This window comes from Mastomys coucha, unplaced genomic scaffold (assembly GCF_008632895.1).
Source record: "Mastomys coucha isolate ucsf_1 unplaced genomic scaffold, UCSF_Mcou_1 pScaffold5, whole genome shotgun sequence".
NCBI lineage: Eukaryota > Metazoa > Chordata > Mammalia > Rodentia > Muridae > Mastomys > Mastomys coucha.
This window is the reverse complement of record NW_022196911.1, coordinates 111,303,188-111,311,684: the sequence shown is the minus strand read 5'-3', so window position 1 is coordinate 111,311,684 and position 8,497 is coordinate 111,303,188. Positions and strand designations below refer to the sequence as shown.

Below are 8,497 nucleotides of genomic sequence, written 5' to 3'. Positions count from 1 at the left end.
GGCTCTGTAGATTGACTGCATGTGACACCTTCAAGGAAGACAGGCTCTGTAGATTGACAAGCTCTTGACAAGGGTCTGGGAGAGGATCTGGTAGGTCTTCCTTCCTCAAAAGTAACAAGGCCTTAACCACATCTGCCCCAGCCTTCTGGGTAGAAAACAAATTATACATGCCTCCCTTTGAACAGTCAGCCCTGTGGGTTTAACATTCTTCCTTCCCCTAGGGCTTCTCTATGAGCACAAGGACCTCTGTACTTCCCACAGGACTCCCTGCTTCAGTTAGACTTCTACTGCCTGCGCACTCTAGCTTCTCCAGAGACCACCAGGCCATATGCAACTAGGGAAGAATTAAATCAAAATGGCTGGAAATGAAGGCCAATGACCTTACACTTACACACACACACACACACACACACACACACACACACACACACACACATTTCTATGAGGAAATATCAGCCATTAATAGCACAATTTTGAAAATCTGGTTTTACTCATTTATTTTACTTTTTTAAGACAATGTCTCACTATGTAGCCCTGAAACTCACTATGTATGTAGATTAGGTTAGCTCTAAACTCAGAGAGATCCACCTGCTTCTGCTTCCCAAGTGCTGGGACTGAAAATATTCTCCAGCACAGCTGGATAACAGCCTCCTCTTGAGAGAGAGTCTCTTACAGTCACAGCTGCTGTGAACATAGCTGTTGTTATATGCAGAGGATCACATGATTCAACACCATCCTAGATGTAGACCTAAAGACTCAGGGAAGAGGAAGAGAATGAACAGGAACTGGGCCTGAGCATAATGAGGCTGGGGTAGACCAGGTGGCTAAACCCAGAAAGAGACAGACAAGTGATAGAGTGAGTATTCTCTGGGGAGATCTACCTGTTCCCATGTGATTCCCAAGGGAACTAGGACCCGCGACTATTCATTCAGGACATGGCCACTGACTGTGGAGTCTGTATAGTCCACAGCTCAATAGAAAAGAGGCCTCTGCTGGGTGGTGGTGATGCATGCCTTTAATCCTAGCACTTGGAGGCAGAGGCAGGTGGATCTTCATGAATTTTAAGCCAGCTTGGTGTAGAGTGAATTCCAGGCCAGCCAAAGAAAACCTGTCTCAAAAAACAAACAAACAGAAGAAAAAGAGAAGGAGGAGGAGGAGGAGGAAAGGTAGGAGGGGAGGTGGATAGAGGGAGAGAGAGAGAGAGAGAGAGAGAGAGAGAGAGAGAGAGAGAGAGAGAGAGAGAGAACAAAAAGAAAAAAGAAAAGAACAAAAAAAAGAAAAGAGGCTTCTGCCAGATGTGGGAGAGCAGGTCTTTAATCCCACCCAGCACTGGGGGAGGCAAAGGCAGGTGGACCTCGTGAGTTTGAGGACAGCCTGATTTATATATTGAGAGCTGCATAGTGTGAGACCCTGTCTCAAAGAGAGAGAAAGAGAGGGAGGGAAGGAGGGAGAGAGAGAAAGAAAGAGAGAGGGAGAAGGAGGAGGAGGAGGAAGAAGAGGAGGAGGAGGAGGAGGAGGAAGAGGAGGAGGAGGACCAGATAGGGAGGGGAGGGGAATGAAAGGGGCTTTTCTTGGACCCTAGGTTGAGATCCCAGAGAGCCACAAGCAGTCCTTGTCGCCATCTGCTGGACACCCCTGAGAAAGCAGGAGCTTTTGTATAGGAACTGCAGGTGTACCCAGGGTATAGCATTAATGCCCCCAGCATCCTCCACCCTTACCTCCTGCCTCACCCCAAGAGGCATCAAACACTGGGAAGAGGACCTGAGACCTCCTGAGGGGCAGTTAAGGAAGGAAATGTGAGAGGAGTCTTACAGCCCAGCCAGAAAGGAGCTGGGACACTGAGGTCTCTCTGAATGACACTGAGAAACACTTGGGGTCTCTCAGGCCCCTGCCTAGCAACCAGTGAAACCAAGGCTACTCGGATCCCCAGCAGGATCAGTATCTCTGAGACCCACCTGATGCTGGCTCAGCCCTCTGGGGCAAGCAGAGCATTGGGCTGTCTTGCCTGCTGGGCTGCTCTGGAAGAAGGGAGGGGCTGGGCTGCAGGTGCAGCACAGAGGGGCACCTGCTCATCTGCCTGGGGGCCTGAGAAGACAAATGAAGGAAATGGATGGCACTACCCTGCCCCCTAGGCAAGACTTGATTTGGTCTTTCCCTCCTAAACTGGGTTCTGGGTCCAATGCCCAACATCCTAAGGCTCCCAGATTACAGGAACACTCCTTGAGAATGTGTTTTGAGGACTGGAGAGAGGGCTTGGCAGTTAGGAGCAGTAGCTATTCCAATGTACCTGGTTCAGTTCTCAGCACCTACATGGCAGCTCGCAACTGTGTATAACTCCATTTTTAGGGGATCTGACCCCTCACCCAGATTTATGTACATACGGGCAAAACACCAATGCATATAAGATAACAATAAACCTAAAAAAAAAAATGAGAGAGAGACAGGGAGAGAGAGATAAACAGGGGGCAGGGGAGAAGAGAATGTGTTTGGCTGAAGGATAGGGGAGTCAAGGAGTCGACTTTAAAGCTGCTAAGATTTCTCACTTTCAGAATGGAGAAGTGGTCCAGCTGGGCAGGGCTCTGTCGGGCAAAGCAGAACTCCAGTTCCCAGTCCCACTGACCACACTGGCAAAAACTCAAATCCAGATGCACTTTGGAGAGCTCTTAAAAAATATCTGTACTCAGGGATGGAGAAATGGCTCAGTGTTAAGAGCACTGGCTGCTCTTACAGAGGTCCCGAGTTCAATCCTCAGCAACCATGTGGTGGCTCACAATCATCTGTAACAGGATTTGATTCCCTCTTCTGGTGTTCGTGAAAACAGAGCATTCATATACATAAAATAAACATATAAACTTTTTTTTTTTTTAAGAAAATCTGTACTCAACAAGGTACAGGATGGTAATTCCAGCAGCACTCAGAAGGCTGAGACAGGAGAGTCATGAGTTCAAGGCCAGCTGGGGCCGCCTAATACAAGTTCTAGGCCACCATGGGCTCCATGTTAGATGCTTATTTTTGTTGTTTTGTTGTTTTGTGGGGGCGGGGCCTGTGGAGAATAAGGAAGGTTTCAGGTGGGACTCCTCTAACCCAGTTGTTAGTTCTAAGGCAGGGATCCCTCTTACTACCAGATCACCAAAATTCTCTCCACAGAAGGCAGGGATCTGGGCAGTGGTGGTGCATGCCTTTAACCCCAGCACTTGGGAGGCAGAGGCAGGCAGATTTCTGAGTTCGAGGCCATCCTGGTCTACAGAGTGAGTTCCAGGACAGCCAAGGCTACACAGAGAAACCTTGTCTCAAAAAAACAAAAAACAACAACAAAAAAATGGATAAACCAGAAAATAAATAAAAAGGGATAGAAGGCATAGCCTAGGGTTTTGTTTTTTGTTTGTCGAGACATGGTCTCACTATGTATTCCTGCCTAGTCTGGAACTTAATTTACAGACCAGGCTGGTCTCACACTCACACAGATGCACCTGACTTTGCCTCCTGAGTGCTGGGATTAAAGACCCACACCACTACACCCAGCATAGCCTAGGTTTTGAATCCCACCTCGTTTTGAGTAAGTTGCGTGACCTTGGCTGAATCTCTACCCTCTCTGAACCTTAGCTTTTCCTCCTACAATGAGGCTATCAATCTATAGTAACCATAGCCCAGAAAGGTTTGTGGTTATTGTTATCTCTATTGCCTTTATTTGTTTATAATTATCTAGTATGTATGGTATGTACAGGTAGGTATGGTCATATGCATGTGAACATGTGAATACACATGGGTATGCAGGTGCATGTGCATGTACATACATGTGTGTGTGTGTCCACGTAGAGGCCAGAGTCAACCATTGAGCTATCCATCTTTGGCTTTTTTTTTTTCTTTTCATAGGAGAGCAGCCTCTCTCTCTCTCTCTCTCTCTCTCTCTCTCTCTCTCTCTCTCTCTCTCTCTCTCTCTCTCTTGCTCTCGCTGTCTCTCTCTCTCTCTCTCAATAGAGGTTCACCACTTAAATTAGGGCGCCTTGCCAGGGAGTTCCAGAGATCCTCCTGTCTCTGCCTCCCATGCTTAGCTGTTTTTTGGGGTGTGTGTGTGTGTGTGTGTGTGTGTGTGTGTCCTGATGGGTATTCACAAATACAAATATCCAAAGCTTTTTACATGTTCTCCTACTAGCTCATAACTGAATAACCTATTTATCCCATTCTGGGTAAGGCACATGGCCGGTTACCTCTGCTCAGGTTCCATGCGTCTTTCCTCCTTAGGGTCCCCAGGGTGAATCCTCCCATGAGCTTCCATCCCAGAATCCTTTCTTTCTACCGGAACTCCTACCTATTTCCTGCCTCAGCTATAGGCCAATAGGCTTTTTATTGACAGGTGAATGCTTTTACACAGTGCATAAGAGATTATCTCTGTATATTTGTTTGAGATAGGGTTTCTCTGTGTAGCCTTGGCTGTCCTGGAACTTGCTCTGCAGGCCAGGTTGGCCTTGAACTCACAGAATTCTACCTGCTTTTGCCTCCTGAATGCTGAGCTCAAAGGCTTGCTTGCGATGCCATAGATGGGCTATCATGCCTCCCTTTTTATGTGGGTTCTGGGGATGGAGCCTGGGCCCCCACACTTGCTTAGTGAGCACTTTAGCAACTGGGCCATCTCCTAAACCCCTCCATGGCCTTCAGTGCAGAACTTCCCCCCACGTTTACAAAGGTATATGCAGTGGATCACAGTGGATGCCTCATCTTATCTGTTCAAAGTGGGTGGAGCCTCCTCCTTACCCTCACTCTCTTGACCACTGACCCCACACTTGGACATTACAAACAGCATTACCAGGATACATCCCTGCAAGTCCACTGGTCTAGCCTGAATCTGAGACACCGCTGAACAGAGTATCTCCACCAGGTGGCACTTGATACCCAACCTTGTTTATTTGTTTAACAAATATTTCATGGTTTCCCCTGTTATGCCAGGCTCTAGGCCCAAAGATGGGATCGGGATTGTGGAGATAAAAATACAGCAACTTCTCCTTTCTGGGAGTCTGTGGTGTAGTAGGAAACATGTAAACAAAGACAGGGAGGAAAAGATTCCCTTAAAAGGTGAAAATTGCTGCTAAAATCAGAGCCCAGATCCCAGTGACCCGGTGAGTCACCACTGCAGCTTTCCATCTATCTGACACAGAAGAGTGGCAGGCAAGTGACCCAGAGGTGCTAGACCCCAGACCTACACCCTTGCCCTACTGGATCTCTGTCCCCTTGAGGAACTCTAGGGGACAATAAACAGGGGTGGCACATGCCTTTAATCCCAGCACTTGGGAGGCAGAGGCAGGCGGATTTCTGAGTTTGAGGCCAGTCTGGTCTACAGAGTGAGTTCCAGGACAGCCAGAGATATGCAGAGAAACCCTGTCTCGAAAAACCAAAAAGAGAGAAAGGAAGGAAGGAAGGAAGACAGAAAGAAAGAAAGAAAGAAAGAAAGAAAGAAGGAAGGAAGGAAGGAAGGAAGGAAGGAAGGAAGGAGAGAGAGAGAGAGAGAGAGAGAGAGAGAGAGAGAGAGAGAGAGAGAGAGAGAAAGGAAGAAAGGAGGAAAGAAAGGAAGGAAAGTTCCAGAGGTGAGGCTAGGGCTATAGCTTAGCTGTAGACTGCTTGCCTAGGGCACACAACGCCCTGGCTCCCATCCTGGACACTACATACACTGGGAATGTCTGTACACACTGCTAATCCCAACACTCACAGATGGAAGCCAAAACATCAGAAGTTTCCTGGTCGTCCTTGCATCCATGGTTACATGAGTTCCAGACCAGCCTGGGATGCTTAAGACCCTGTCTCAAAAATAAACAAACAAACAAATTTTTACAACATCAAGGGTGTTCCTACATAGGATGTGTCTGGAAGGGGCAGCCTTAGGTTGTCTGGTCCTCTTCTACTCCACAAACGAACCCCAACCCCACTCCCAAAGACGAGCCCTTTGTAAAAGCTTCCTGTGACTCAGCTGTTGGACTTTTATAGGAAGGTAGGTGTGTGTGTGTGTGTGTGTGTGTGTGTGAGTGAGTGAGTGATATGTGCACGGACCAGACCCTGCAAAGACTAGGTGATCCAGGGTCAGATCATGTAGAGCTGGAGTTACAGATGGTGGCGATTGACCTGAGCTGAGAACCAGACACTTCCGAGAGCAATCTTAACTGCTGAGTCATCCCTCCTTCAGCCAGCCTCCTCTCCTCTTCTCTTGGAGACAGCAGCCCATTCCCATCTTGTCCTCCGCAGGAGCAGCAAGTGCTTTTAACAACTGGGCCATTCATTTCCCCAGCCCCAAGCACCCACACTGTCCTTCCCTCTGATCTGAGTTCAGTTCCCTGCACCCACAGTAGGTGGTTTACAACCACCTGAAACTCCAGTTCCAGGGCATCCCAAGCCTCTGGCCTTCGGGGCAGTGCATGCACAGGTCTTACTCATACGTAAGCATGCACATACACAGACAACTAAAAATAATAAAAAACGTTTTAAAACTGGTGACTTAGAGCTGAGGGGTGGGGTGGGGTTCGTGCCCTTGCTTCACATGTACAAGGCCTTGCCTTCTATCCCCAGCACTGCAGTGAATTAGTGAATCAAATTCATGGTTTATTTTCACAGTGAAAATAGAGAAAGAAAGAGGTGGAAAGACGGGGTAGAGGAACATCAAGGCAGGACAAGCCTCTGCCTCCTCTGCCTGGCAGCCCCACCCTCACACACATGAACCTGAACAGTATTTCCCCAACTTTCTTATCCAGAGTCCTTTTGTGCAAATTAGGGCACTTGAATATGGGGGGTTGGGGGGGGTCGGTATAATCAGGCTACTAAAACCATCTGCTTTGAGTATGGGATTGGCTTCTCCTAGAACGTTCTTGGCATGTGAGGTAGAGATAGCATCCTGCCCCCATCCCTGCTCGGCGATCGATCGGCAAGCCTTCCTTATAGGCATCTAGTACAGGGGCTGGGAGGGAATCTGCGTGGGCTCCGTGTGTGTGTGTGTGTGTGTGTGTGTGTGTGTGTGTGTGTGTGTGTGTGTGTTTGTGTGTCCATTTATCCCTCTGAGAGTCACAAGACAGAGGGCTGTGCTCAGCCAAGTGTGGCCTGCCCCCTGCTGTGGCCTGTACTCTCCCCTGACCTTGGGCCCTGACTGTGGGTCTTTCTGGTGGCCCAGACACCCTGATCCAGTGTACAGCAAACAGACTTGTGTGGCTGGCACTCTTGTCCCAAGACAACTCAGCTCACTAGGCCAGAAGGAGGGAGCCAGCGATCACTTGTTGCCTGTGTTACAGCTAAAGACTAGGATTCCCAGGTCGCCCTTCCCCAGAGAAGCAAGCAAAATCTGAGACTGTGTGGATTCCCAGGGTCCCTATAAGGCTGGCTGAGCCCCCCTGTAACTCCCTAGGGAACCAGACCTCAGCCCAGAAGTTGGACAATCAACTCTAACCAACATTTGCCACATCCCCAAACATTTTTGGTTGTCACAACCTGGGACTTGATGGAGATCCTGGCATCTAGCCCATAGAGGGTCCCACTTAGCATCTACCACACACAGTTCCCAACAAAAGAATACCTTCACCTTCCTTCCCAAATGTCAGTAGTGCCAGGCTGAGGAGACTGTCCCCTGAAGCCCCACCAAGAAAGTGGAGGGGCTTCCTCCCCAGGCTGGCTGGGACCTGCTTCCTTGAGCTAGGCTGAGACAGACATGACCCTGGACTGGTGGAGCGGATGGGACAGAGACTTCTGCACCAGATCCCTATAGGGGAGGTTTGAAAAGCAGGGTAGGGGGCACCGTGAGCTAACCCCAATAACCCCAACACTCCTGTCCATACCCCCTCCCATCCTCACCCAGGGCCAGGCAAGCACAGAGACAGCAAGGGGCAGCTGATGACAGCTGGCTGGCACTCAGGGGGATCTGATTGAAGGGTGTCGAAGTGGAGCTTAAGTGAAGAGTAGAAGGCAGCCTTGGTTGGCTGGGGACCAGAGAGGCCTGGCCCTACAAGGAGAGTGACAGTCAAGCTCCAGATGTTCAGGCCCACCTCCCTTCAGTCCAAAGCACACACCCCAGGAGCCTAGGAGAGAGTGGGGGTATCTGTGGTGGGAGATGAAGGCAGAGGATCTCCTGAGCCCAGAACCTGGAGTTCTGGCAGGGTCCTGTCTGATCCTCTGGATTGGGACTCAGTGTGAAACCTTCCCAAGTCCCCACCCCCTGTACCCTCAAAGTGCCCTAGGAGGGTAATGTGAACTTCTGCCCCTTTATGGACACACCAGGGAACATCTCCTCCTCTCCCTGGCTTGGGTGAACCTGCAGGCAGACAGCTGGCTAGGATGAGCCTCCTAAACCTCTCAGCTCCTCGTGGAAGGTACAACCCCACAGTGACCTTTCACAGGGCTGGCTCTACTGCAGACCTCTGGCAGAGACTGCTGTATCTTCCCAACTCCAACACAGAGCAGGATAGTCAGGCCACACCATGAGGATGCCCTGTGGCCCAGAGTTACTACCACTTTGGAATGGCCAGCCGAA

General features: G+C 49.6%; 1 long non-coding RNA gene across 1 annotated transcript in view; it reads right to left on the bottom strand.

Moving 5' to 3' along the window:
• The window catches only part of LOC116077298, a 1,470-nt gene extending 301 nt beyond the window's left edge, over positions 1-1,169 (bottom strand). Inside the window, exon 1 of the long non-coding RNA XR_004113204.1 lies at positions 29-1,169. This is a non-coding gene — a long non-coding RNA (uncharacterized LOC116077298). The remainder of the gene's footprint in view (positions 1-28) is intronic.
• Positions 1,170-8,497: the final 7,328 nt, after the last annotated feature.